The sequence below is a fragment of the Eubalaena glacialis genome, chromosome 1 (genome assembly GCF_028564815.1).
Source record: "Eubalaena glacialis isolate mEubGla1 chromosome 1, mEubGla1.1.hap2.+ XY, whole genome shotgun sequence".
Taxonomy (NCBI): domain Eukaryota; kingdom Metazoa; phylum Chordata; class Mammalia; order Artiodactyla; family Balaenidae; genus Eubalaena; species Eubalaena glacialis.
In genome coordinates this window covers 89,486,950-89,501,087 of record NC_083716.1, presented here as the reverse complement: position 1 = coordinate 89,501,087, position 14,138 = coordinate 89,486,950, and positions in this window count along the sequence as shown.

The window sequence follows — 14,138 nt, the reverse complement described above, 5'->3', positions numbered from 1 at the left end:
TTGATAGACATTTAAGTCATTTCAAGTTTTTTACTATTACCAACAGTGCTTCACTGAAAAATCCTTGACCTATGCTGACTTAGGTCTCTGAGTCAGTCTTTCTATAGAAATACACATATTTAATAGATTGACCTCATAGTTTATGTAAATTTATATCTTGCTTTATTAGTTAGCATATCACAGACTTTTAAAATAGTATCAAAATGTGAGTTAAATGTAATCTTTATATAATATTCCATCTTATACAGGTGTCATAATTTAATTAATGTAATGGTTCCTACATTTGAGGGTTTTAAGTTGTTCCCAAGTTTGGTTAATAAAAATAATTCTGCATTGAACATTTTTGTTTCTAAAGCTTTAGTTGCGTTTCTGAATAATTTTAGGGGATATTCCTTGAAGTGAAATCCTTGGCACAAATAATAGGAACATTATTTAAGGCTCTTGATGTATATTGACAAATTATTTTTCAAAAAGGTTGTGGAATTTACATTTACATCAGCAATATGAGTGCCTTTATTGCTGGACCCTTACCATTGATTATATTGTTAATAACTTTTTCTGTGCATAGTTACATTGTATCATTTATTCACTTAATATAAAAAACTTGCGGAGGCATTTCAAGCTCTTCGTAAATTTCTTTTCATGGTATAAGTGAAACATGATTTGGTTCATGCCCTTGTTGTTGGATACTTAGACAATTTCTTGACTTACTCTTTTTTTTTTAATTGGAGTATGATCGCTTTACAATGTCGTGTTAGTTTCTGCTGTACAATGAAGTGAATCAGCTATTTGTAGACATATATCCCCTCCCTCTTGGACCTCCCTCCCACTCCCCCATCCCACCCATCACGGAGCACCAAGCTGAGCTCCCTGTGCTTTATAGCAGGTTCCCACTAACTAAATGATGGAGCCCTGAACATCTGAAAACATTTAAAAATGTTATTTAGGTCCTGTTGGCGTGATGATTATCTCAATGCGTAGACCAGAGCCAGGTCCTACGTGAGACAGTGAGACGAGCAAGATCTCTGCAGACTGGATTCTTGCACAGACACAACCCTAAGGTAAGAAAGTGAGTGTTCTGGTGTCCCTGTGAAGCGAAAGTAAACAGATCAATGGCTATGATTTCAGATGCTTGGGGAGGCTTTGATTTGCGTTAGAAAAGAGACCATATTTGAAATAGCCGCAGCGGTTTGAGTCACCAGCTGATTACACTTATGATAATCCACTCTAACTATCCAAGACTCATTTTGCACTGGCAAAAGAGGGAAGTTAAACAGGATTGTGCTAAGAATAATCAAGTCTCTGATGGTGATACAAGTCTCTGATTTCCCTAGAAATGCGGTATTGCTCTGGCTTTGCCTTTTGGCAGGAAAAGCTTCAAAGACTTCCATTTGGCCCTTCCTACAGTTATAGTATATATTTCACAGATCACAAGGTCAATGTGAAAATTCTGCCAGTGTTGAGTACTTGTGTTCCAACTATCCATTTGTTTATTCAAGGAGCAACTATGGAATGGGCTAGGAGTCCCCTTGAACCCACCATGAAGTTGACTCAGATAAAAACTCTTTAATCACCTAGTCCCAGTAAAGCCCCACACTTACCAGTAGACCATAGTAGTCTTCTGGATCCCAGCTAGTCTTTGCCATAATTATCCTGGTAAGTGAACACAAGTCCCTTAAGGGAAGACTAGGGGGATAATTTACAGAATGTGCTGGTGATGTTATTGCTGGAGTCTTCTTCAAGAGTATCTTACCTCCCCTTTCCTTCAAGAGACTCTAAGTCAATAAACTTACTCAGGATGGGAATTAGGTGAGGGGCAGTGCTATTCGATCATGGATACTTAAGTGAAGCCCCTATTTGCTAGGAAATTAGTGGGCAGTTTGGTCCTAGGGTCTATGTGATCTACAGCCAGTCTGATTATTGTTCCTACCATGCTGTCCATTTTAGTAATCATGCCCACTTTGATTTTTAAGTGTTTCTTCTGGCCACTGCCTAGGATTCCATTAACCCTGTTGAAATTAAAAAGCCGATTTCAATGGCAGAATTACCTACCTGCATCCCCAGATTACAGAAAACAGTTACTAGAGCGCTTTGAAAAGTCTGATGTATCCCTCACCACTGTACTTCTGAAGCTGTAATGAAGAGAGTGTATTCAGAGTGCTCTTACTGGACTTAAGTGAAGGATGAGTGAGTAGATACATTTGGTAAATCCATTCTAGCATTCCTATCTCCCCTCCTCTCTTTTATAAAAAGGAATTTCTTGCAACTTTATTCCATTTAGCACTGGCCACCATTGAATTCAGGTTTTAGAGAACTGAGTAAGCAAACTATTAGAATCACTCCCATCTGCTTGACCTATGCTGTCAATAAATGCATTTCAATCTGAAAGTATTCCTCTTTCCCTAGTCTAAGACTCACTGAATGCATTGTCATTGACATTCTTCAGGTTTTTGCCGTATAAATGAACCAAAGTCTTTTGTCGTGTGAGGCTTCTCCATTAGGGTTTGACTTTGTAGCAGGCTTCTGGGTGTCTGCTGGGATCTGACCCTATTTGTAGACACAGAGGCAAATGAGAAGTGATAGAAAGGAAGAATGAGGCAATTTGGCCACCACTTACAAGGTGACTGTCTCAGGTAAGGTCATTTTAAGATCTCCAAGCAAAGCAGGAGCATCTCCATCAGATGTGTGGGGTGGGAGACTCCACTTCTGCTTGGAAGGAATGCTCAGTGGAGGGCGGAGTAGCCTAAGTCATCCCAGTACTCCCCTATTTTCCCGTTTCAGTTATGGGGTCTTCCATTCTGTCTCAGTTAATGCCCTAATATTGCATGAGGTCTGCTGATGCTGTAAATGCAACTGAACTTTGCAATTTTGCAATCCACAGGATCAAGTTTTATTTTTTTAATGTATTTTTTATGTTTCTGGTGTACAGCAAAGTGATTCAGTTATATATATATATACACATGTATGTGTATGTATCTATATCTATCTAACATCTATCTATCTATATACTGTGCTATACAGTAGGACCCTGTTGCTTATCACAGGATCAAATTTTGATTCTGATTTTATGCAACCTGGGTTCTGAGGCTAATAACCTAAAAGTTCTCATAGCACAAAGACAGCTCCTGGTTCTCTACTCTTAGCCAAGAATTTGATCTTAAGCCTGTCATTATCATTCTTTTATGTTCTTCAGCATTTAAAGAAGGGGCTTGTTGCCCAAAGCCTTCCTCTAACAGACACTTCATAGATTATCATTTAAGTAACTCTTTTGCCTCTGCATGCCTTAGTCTAACTGGGAAATACTCACTGAATCCTCAGTGCTTTCAGATCCAGCTAAGCCCAATAGCTATTTCCTTGAGGATCTGTGACCTACAACTATTCATCAGAACAATGTCTGTATCAATCAGAGTTTTTCTTTGCAACTGTACAATTCATTCCAACTAGTTTATCAGAAAAGGAAGTTGTTAAGGGATTCTGGACTGGTCTCCAAAATTGAAGGAGTAGTTTGTATAAGAGGAAGACACTTTTTACTCAGGCACAACCCTTGAAATCTGCGTGATTTCATGCTTAGAGATTACCCTGAAAATGCAGCTGTTAGCTCCTTCCCCTCCCCCCAAACATTGCAAAACACATTTATTAAGTAAAGTCTATTCTTCATTAACGATTTTCTGAAAGTGTAAAATACTCCTACCTGATTTGGGCTTTATTAACATTAACTTTTTTTCTGTGAAAGTTATCAGTGAGATTCTTAACTCTCTTTGCCTATCTACCTGCAGATACTATTTTTTGGTCTTCTGTTCTTTTGTTTGTTTTCTGTTCTGCAGTGAAAGCGCGGAGTCCTAACCACTGGACCGCCAGGGAATTCCCTGTCTTCTGTTCTATCCAAAGTTTGTGATTTCTATTCTTAGGCACCGAGAGAGATGCAATTTCTCAGGAAATTCTTATTTTGAATTTAATTTTTGTGCCACTTGATAGGACCAGGAATAAAAAATATCTCACGTGACACTGTGGGCCACTGTTCCCTGAGTCCAGGATCCTCTTAGTTCATTTCCACCGTAGTTCATGGTCAATACCTTCTCCATACTTGTGGAAAAACAATAAACGTAACAACCACCATTGCACCGTAGATGCAATAGCATGGGTAAAGGAAAGGAAAGAAAAATTTTTATATAAGATACAGCAAGCCAAGAGATAGAGGTAGAGCCTACAGTTCTTGCTTCAGCTGGTCTTGTCATTTTCCTCCCCTGCCACCGATTCCATGTTTTGGCTTTCTTTGACTAACACTGTAGTTGGCTAAAGTTCTCTGCCAGATGGGGCAACCTACACCTTTATTTCTGTGGGGCTCAAATCCTTAGTGGTCCTGCCTGTAAATTTAGTCTGCTGATAATTTTGACCCTTGCACCCAGTATACAACAAAGGACCTCTGGGGATCTCCTGTGTTCCAGCTGTACTTTCCCAGCATCTATTGTGAAACAGCAGCCCTATTTCCTTTTGACAGTCAAGGTCAGTTAGTAGAACTGTGCCCCTCCCCCATCGCCCTGCACCCGTTTGCTTAGTGCTGGGTTTCTCAACCTCTGTACCATTGACATCTTGGACTGCATAATTCTTTGTTGTGAGGAGTTGTGTTCTGTGCATTGTAAAATGTTTAGCAGTATCCCTGGCTTCTACCCACTAGATGCCAGTAGCAACTCTACTCCCACTCCCCAACTGTGACAACCAAAAAGGTCTCCAGACATTGCCAAATGCTCCCTGGGAGGAAAATCATCTTTTTGTTGAGAACCATTGGTTCAGTGGTTTGAAGAGCCCCCAAGGGACAGGTGAGAGTCTCAGCCTTAGTGATGCCAAGAGTCTCCCTTCGTGAGTGCTCTTCTCTCGTTACTGTCACTGCTTGACCAGCAAAACCTATGCTTGGAATGTGGAAGATTCTCCAAATAGCAGCCACACCGCAAGTGTTGGAGGGCAATTCACCACTAGAGTGTGAAGGGGTAATGCATGCAAGGGACGCTGGGCAGAACAAAGGAATACGAGTTCATTGCATCCATTTTACATTAAGCAATGTACTTGTTATAGTAAATTTGAAATATACAGAGAGAAGGGAAAAAAAACCTCCATACACCAACATTTGAAGACAAATATTATTAATACTTTTAAAAATAACATATTCTCCCTTATTATAAATATATGTATATTTGCCATAAACAGTTTGGAAGATGAAAATGAAACTTCCCGTAATCATATCATTCAGAAAAAAACCCCACATTTAACACTGAGATACATTTGCTTCAGTCTGTTTTTTTCTTTTTTGATTTTTAAAATTTATTTATTTTTGGTTGCATTGGGTCTTCGTTGCTGTGCGCGGGCTTTCTCTAGTTGCGGTGAGCGGGGGCTACTCTTGGTTGCGGTGCGCGGGCTTCTCACTACGGTGGCTTCTCTTGTTGCGGAGCACAGGCTCTAGGCGCACGGGCTTCAGTAGTTGTGGCTCGTGGGCTCAGTAGTTGTGGCTTGCGGGCTTAACTGCTCCACTGCATGTGGGATCTTCCCGGACCAGGGATCAAACCCATGTCCCCTGCACTGGCAGGCGGATTCCTAACCCCTGAGCCACCAGGGAAGCCCCTGTATTTTCTTTTATATTACAAAGTCATACTTGGTTAATGTAACGAACATCCAAGCATTAGAGGAATTTATACTTTAGAAAGTGAAAATTCTCCATATTTCTGACTCCAGATATAACCGCTGTTAACATCTGGTGTATTCTTTCTCATATTTTTTCCTATATATAACCCAAATTACATTATTTTTAATTATGAAATAAGATCTCACTCTAAGTACTGTTTTGCAACTTGCCTTTTTCTCCTGATGATATATTTTGAATATCTGTTAATGTAAATACGTAAGTCTATCTCATTCTTTTTAAAAGTCGATATACTATTCCATTGCATGAGTGCATCCAAATTTAGTTAACTAACGTACTGGTGGACAATAAAATAATTTCCAATTAAAAAAATTTTTTTTATTGAAGTATGGTTGATGTATTGATATAATATTATATAAGTTACAGATGTACAACACAGTGATTCACAATTTTTAAAGGTTATACTCCATTTATAGTTATTATAAAATATTGGCTATATTCGCTGTGTTGTACAATATATCCTTGTAGCTTATTTTATACATAATACATGTAGTTTGTACCACTTAATCTCCTGCCCCTATGTTGCCCCTCTCCCCTTCTCTTCCAATTTTTAAATATAAACAGTGATGCCAGGAGCATCTTGCATGTATATATATGTATGTATACATGCATGCACACAAACACATATATTTGCACAGATCCTGGTGCTTCTTAACTAGTCTTTATAAACATACAAACATATATCACATCAGTTGTCTATTTTCCAGGGTTGTGTTTGCAGTGAGTAAACTTGAGAGATGACATAACATCTCTAAGAAAAACGCAAGCTTGCTTACTGCTTGCTATAAAAGCAGTGGAGTCTCCAGTTCAGTGTTCCTCAGCTGTGATAAAAATCTGCTATGTGCACAGCATCCATCTGGGCTCCTCTGTGTTTCTCCTATGTAACTTGGGGAGCAAGGGAAACCAATGTGACACGATACATTGCTTGTGTAATTCAGTTCTTTATCTCTGACCCACGAGACTTACCTTCGCTTCCAGCATCCATGAAATAGTAAAAGGCTAACATTAGCTTGTAAGTAAAGTAAAATTTCAGGCCCTGACAAAAGTAGTATACTGTAACTGTGTGAGAAAAACACTAAAGTATTTTTGTCAACTGTGTTTATAATGGTTACATAATTACCCTTCAGATGGATGCATCATAATTTATACAACTTAACCTTCCCTATTCTTATACAGAAAATTGTTTCCAAATTTTGCTAATCTCTAGTATGTCGAATTCATATCTAAGTCTTTGTTTACATTTCTGAATAGCTGCCTAGGATAAACTTCAAAAAGTAGAATTGCTAGGTCAACTGGTATAAACATTTTTGTCTTTTTTTTTTAATTGAGGTAGAGTTGATTTACAATATTATATTAGTTTCAGGTGTACAACATAGTGATTCAATATTTTTATGGATTATACTCCATTTAAAGTTATTACAAAATAATGGTGGGCTTCCCTGGTGGCGCAGTGGTTAAGAATCCACCTGCCAATGCAGGGGACATGGGTTCGAGCCCTGGTCTAGGAAGATCCCACATGCCGTGGAGCAACTAAGCCCGTGCACCACAACTACTGAAGCCCACGTGCCTAGAGCCCATGCTCCGCAACAAGAGAAGCCACCACAATGAGAAGCCCGCGCACCGCAACGAAGAGTAGCCCCCGCTTACAAGCCCACGTGCAGCAATGAAGACCCAGCACAGCCAAAAATAAATAAATAAATAAAATAAATTTTTAAAAATGTTAAAAAAACACAAACGGGCCCTAATCAAACTTAAAACAAACAAAAAACAAAATAATGGCTATATTTCCCTGTGCTGTACAATATGTCCTCGTAGCTTATTTATTTTATACATAGTAGTTTGTACCTCTTAATCCCCTTCCCCTATCTTGCCACTCCCTCTGACTCTCTCCCCACTGGTAACCACTAGTTTTTTTTTTTTTTTAATTGAGGTATAGTTAATTTACAATGTTGTGTTAGCTTCAAGTGTACAGCAAAGTGATTCAGTTAAATATTTTGTTCTTTATATCTGTGAGTCTGTTTGTTTTGTTATATTCATTTCTTTTTTAGATTCCACCTATGTGACAACATACAGTATTTGTCTTTCTCTGCCTGACTTATTTCACTGAGCATCATGCCCTCCAAGTCCATCCATGTTGTTGCAAATGGCAAAATTCATTCTTTTTATGGCTGAGTAATATTCCATTATATCACATCTTCTTTATCCATTCATCTGTATTCTGTGTTGATGGACATTTGGGTTGCTTCCATATCTTGGCTATTGTAGATAATGTTGCTATGAAGATTGGGGTGCATGTATCTTTTTGAATTAGTGTTTTCATTTTCTTTGGACATATACCCAGGAATTAGATTGCTGGGTATATGTCATATGGTCATTAAATTTTTAGTTTTTTGAGGACCCTCCATACTGTTTTCCATATTGGCTGCACCAATTTACATTTCCACCAACAGTGTATACGGGCTTCTTTTCTCCACATCATTTTTAAAAGTCTTAGTACAAATTGCCAACGTGCTTTCTAGAAGACTTGCTCCAAAATATATTCCCATTAACTTTATTGTCTCCAACTCAATACATACATGTGAGCAACATACATTAACGTTTTTCTGTGTATTTTTAAATACCTAATTGTGATCAAACTAAATTCAACATTTTTCCACTTAACTAATCATACACTTCTCTGTGTTACAATATCTTAATGCCATTTCCAAATACCCACTTTAGTCATTCATTTATTGTTAGACACTCATTTTTTCCCTCTGTTGTAATGTAGCTATAAACATCTTAAACATCTTAAAAGTGTATCTTTGTGCATAATACTACCCTTGATATTGCACAAGATAACTACACAGACTTAGTATTCAGGCTTTGCTGGCTCAAAATAATATCTATCTACTAGTTAGATAACCAATTTAATACATAAAAAATAGAGATCCCACTCATAGTACTTACAAAAACTGTTAAGTTCACAGAATAAAGCTAATAAAAACTATAATGAACCTAGGAATAAATCTAATGAAAGTTAAGCGAAACTCTATTTATGAAGGACTTAAAAAAAAGGAATAAATCAGGAGAGATTCCCACAGTTTACAGAGCTAATAGAAAATTCATTGCCATAAATTCTCCCCCAATTACTCTATATATTCAGTGCATTTTAATTAATAGATTGACAAGGTTTTTCATAGACCTTGGAAAGCCAATTCCAAAATAGGTAGGAACCAAACGACCTAGCAGTTCTGCTCCTAGGTATATACTGAAGAGAACTGAAAGTTTATGTTCACACACAGACTTGTAGGCAGATGTTCATAGCAGTTATTACTCAGAATAGCCAAAAAGTGGAAACCACCCAAATGTCTATTAACTGATGAATGGATAAACAAAACATATATCTTTACAAGGGAACGTTATTCAGCCATGAAAAGGAATGGAGTACTGATATATGCTATGAGGTAGATGAATTTGTAAACATTATGCTGTGTGAAAGAAGGTAGACATAAAAGGCCACATATTGTATGATTCCATTTGTATGAAATATCCAGAATAGGCAAATCTGCAGAGACAGAAAATAGATTAGTGGTTGACAGGGGCTGAGGAGGGAGGATGGGATATGACTGCAAATGGGGTTGGGTTTCTTTTTGGGGTAGAGAAAATGTTTTGGAATTAAATAGATGATGGACAACCTTGTGAATATACTAAAAATCACTGAATTTCACACTTTAAAAGGGTGAATTTTATAGTATATGAATTACATCTCAACTTTAAAAACTGTTAAAACTGATATGAAAGAGTAAAGGCCACTTGCAAAAACTGTGAAGAATATTGTAGGGAGAGGAGGCTAGGGGAACTTGGCCTTCCTGAGATCCAGCCATAATACAAAGCTATAGTGATTAAGAGAATGTGCTATCGGTATATAAACAAATAGACCAGTGGAACAGAACAAGAAACCTAGAGACAGACCCAGGCATATATGGAATCTTGATATGTGACCACTGTGGTGTTCTAAATCAGTGGAGAAATGATAAAAGAGTCAATACGTGGTTGTGAGATAATCATTTATCAATATATACATTGATTCCAGGTAGATTAAAAACCTAAATGGAAAATGCAAGTTTTATACTTTTACAAGAAAGTATATGGCGATATTTTTATAACCTAATGTAGGAAAGGTTTTATTAAACAAGGCATCAAATACACAAATCTGAAGGAAAAAGTTGATAAATTTGACTATACTAAAAATTTAGGGGACTCCCCTGGTGCTCCAGCAGGTAAGACTCTGCGCTCCCAATGCAGGGGCCCTCGGTTCGATCCCTGGTCAGGGAACTAGATCCCGCATGCATGCTGCAACTAAGAAGTCCGCATGCCACAACTAGGAGTCCTCGTGCTGCAACTAAGAGCTTGCGTGCCGCAACTAAGACCGAGAGCAGCCTAAATAAATAAATGAACAAAATTTTAAAGAAAAAGATGAAAAAGAAGCTACATGAGCTTAAGAATCTTTAAAAAAATATTTAAAACTTCCTTTCAACCAGGTACTATAACAAAAATAAAAGGTGATCTACAGATGGGGACAATGTATTTGCATATCATTTGCTCAATCATTCAACAAATATTGAACATGCATTATGTGCCAGATGCTATATGACAGCAAGTTTGTATGGTGACGGGAATGATGCAGAAGAAAACAAACAAATAAAAAATATATGTAGGAGAGAACGGGGAGAATTACTGGCACACAGGGCAGGGCAAATTCCCCAGATATTTGCATGGCCCACTTGTTCCTCCTTCAGATCTGTGGCCACATGTCTGCTTCCCAGCAAGGCCTTTTCTGACTATCCTCTCTCAATTGCAACTCTTACCCTCACTGCAGGAAACCTCACCCTTCATCTCTTTACCTTTCCTTCACTTTATTTTTCTTTACAGCAATGATCACTTTCTAATGCCAAATACTTTACTTATTTTGTTCTTCATCTGTCTCCTCTCACTAGGAAATAAACTTCATAAGATTAGGGATCACCAATACTTAGAACAGCACCTATAACATGGTAGGTACTCAATAACTATTTGTTGAATAAATAAGAAAATAGTTGTGTCCTTAATGGCACAAACCAAATTGCCAGGCATAACCTGTTCACAGAAATATTTGTTGAAGATTATCTAATCTGTAAAGGAAAAATACTTTATATATATTTTATTACAGATTATTAAAAATTAAGGTATTTTGCTTAATGCTTTTCCCTAATAACATTGAAATATGTCTAAATATGTCTACATGTATATATTTACTGGATTTGAAAAGATTGTCTCCCATCACACTTCAACATTTTTTAGCAGCTTTATTGAGATATAATTCACCTATTTACAGTTCATCCAATTCAATAGTTTTTACCACGTTCACAGATATGTGCAACCATCATCAGTCAATTTTAGAGCATCTTCATCACCTCAAAAAGAAATGCAATACCCTTTAGCAATCACCCTTCTATCCCCTGTGCCCCATTGCTCTCAGCCCTAAGCAATGAATCTTTCTGTCTCTATGGATTTGTCTAGTCTAAACATTACAAATAAATGGAATCATATATGTGGTCTTTTGTGACTGACATCTCTCACTTAGTATAATGTATCCATATTGTAGTATGGATAGTATTTCTTTTCTTTTTGTTGCCAAATAATATTCCGTTGCATGGAGATACCATATTTTGTTTATCCAATCATCTGCTGATGGACATTTGGGTGGTTTCTACCTTTTGGTTATTGTGAATGGTGCTGCTATGAACATCTGTGTACAAGGTATACATCTACAAGTAGAATTATTGGGTCATATGGCAATTCCATGTTTAACTTTTTGAGACTGCCAAACCATCTTCTACAGTGACTGCACCATTTTACATTCCTACCAGCAACATATGAGCGTTCCAATTTCTCCGTATCCCCACGACCACTTGTTATTTTCTGTTATTTTTGATTATGGCCATCCTAGTGGGATGTGAAGTGGTATCTCATTGTGGTTTCGCCCATCCCTTTTTACTTCCTCAAATACCAGCTTCCTTCTCCAATAAACATCTGGAACATCAATTTTCTCCTACTACGTCCCACCATTGCTTAAAAAATAAATCTGTGAAATGGTATGTGTACACTTCACAATACCACTTCAGACCCTACAGGTATCTTTTAAATATTATGGTTATCATTTTAGAAATGGTCACTCAAGGTTCTGGCAACTTCTCATGATTCCCTGTCCCTGCCCAGCTCCCTGACATCCCGCCCCAGTTTATGTAATAAGTACATAATTAAGTAAATGCTGAAGCAGAAAATCTCTTGAGGGCCTATATTTCTTCTCTTACTTGATTATGTGCTTTTTAAAAGAACCAAAACCAATTTCGGTATGTGATTTTTTTTCCTGTAAAGGTGACAAATGTGAGGATATTTATAGACTGAATAAAAACAGGTGCTGTTGGAAGGCGTAGAGCTTTAGTCAGTCAAATGTGGGCAATCAGGATGCAACATGAGGAGGAAAAAACACCATCCCAGAAGTGGAATCTTACTGAAAACCTTTACCTTCCTCTCCCCACCTCAGGGTGGTAGCTTTCCCTTAAAAACAAAAGAAAATATGTTCCACCAAATACCAAAACTTACGTGTATGCATTTGAAGCAATACAACAAGGAGAGAAGGTGGAGATGCATTCTGCAGGTTGCCACACAGGCTGAAAGGCATTTCTTGACAAAGGAGTAGCTACCCTTGGGACACCTGGATAACTGCATATGCAAATGAGTGCTGGGAAAGTATTCGTGGGCCTCACCTCCATTAAGTGTCGATACTTTGCGGAGTCATTACAGGTTATGAAACTTAGTGTTCTAGACCTTATACTTATGGGAAAGCAGTAAAAAGCAGTTCAAGAAACACAGCTGTAGTTGAAGTTGAACAGGAGTGGTGGTTACTGAAGGAAAATAATGACGGATCCACGTTTTGGAAAGTTGAGGTCTTGAGAGCTATTACCAGTAGAGTGAGGGAAAACACCCTTTTCCCAGACTACAGTTAGAGTAAGCATTAACTCTAAGAATGTTCATAACTTACTGGCTTCCTTGGGTGTAGAAGGAGTCATATTACAATGATTACAATTATATGAAAGTTGTCTTTTTTTTTTTTTTTTTTCTCCCCATGGTCAAATCACCTCTAATCAAAGAGTAGAAGACCACTGGTGGATAAGGGGTGAACAGGGTCAGACCTGCCACAAACTCAGAATTTTATGCCTAACGTCGGCAAAACAAGAATTCAGCCCGGGTCCTCAGGAGCCTGTTTTATCCACAAGGAATCTGGCTAATCAATACATGTATTCAAAGAGCTGCATAGATATAATGGGTGGTGCTTCGCAAGCGTCTTGCTCCAGAGTTGGAAAACACCCTAAGGATTACCTAGAGCAAACTACCTTCCTACGACACAGGCCTGTCAGGGGCTTGAAATCACTGCCATATTCTAGCCGAGTTGTTTCATTTACTGTGCCTTTGTTCCTAAATTTACAAGGAGGAAAGACTGCGTGTACAAGTGCCTACAATATGGAGGCTATTTAGGGAAAACGTAGTAAGATATAGTATTTGTGTTTTTCCAGCCAGCCCTAGGCCACCCAACTAACGAAGCCTCCGCCTGAGTTTTTATCTAGAGGATGCTGGCGCGCCACTTAGCTGCCCATCTTGAGCATTCTTTTTGGAGAGCGACGGTGGGAGAAGGGTATCATAGGTAGTATTTAACTGAGCCTTTACTATACCAAAGACTCTTCTGTGCGCCTTAGTAGTAACTCATTTGGTGGTCCAATAATCCGACGAGGCGGGTCCTCCTTTGCCTCTATTTTACAGATGAAGAAATTGAGCGAGGGGTGAATTACTTTCTCAGGGTCACACAACCACTCAGCGGCGGAGACCACCGTGAAGGCAGGCAGTCTGGCTACGGGAAGGCGGGAGAGGAGCCCAGCGGAGGACGAAGGAGGAGGGAGGGAAAGCGGAACAGAGAGGAGCGGGGGGGCGGGGGTGGGACACAGCGGAGAAAGTACCAGCAACGCCTTCCACTGATTGATTTGCACATTTCCATCACCTAAGCTGCTGGCGTCACCGCCAGGAATGGCAAATTAAAGACTCCTAACTCTGTAAGGTTCCGCCTCGATCCCAAGAAGACCATCCCACAGGACACGCGGGGCTGCTCCCTTCCTCACCTGCGGGGCTGCTCCCTTCCTCACCTGCCGGCCCCAGGCGCCGCAGGGCCGGCTCCAGCGGCGAACTACAACCCCCACTATGCACCGCGCGGAAGGCGGGGGCCACGCTGAGGGAACGCCTGGGTGTTCCAAAGGTGCCTTGAGAAAAAAAAAAAAAAATCACGTACATCTTTCGTCGCTTTCCCGCCTTCACACTGCTCTCACCCTCAGGGGGATGCATCGTCTTTTTTAATGGACGGCTCATGTAGAGA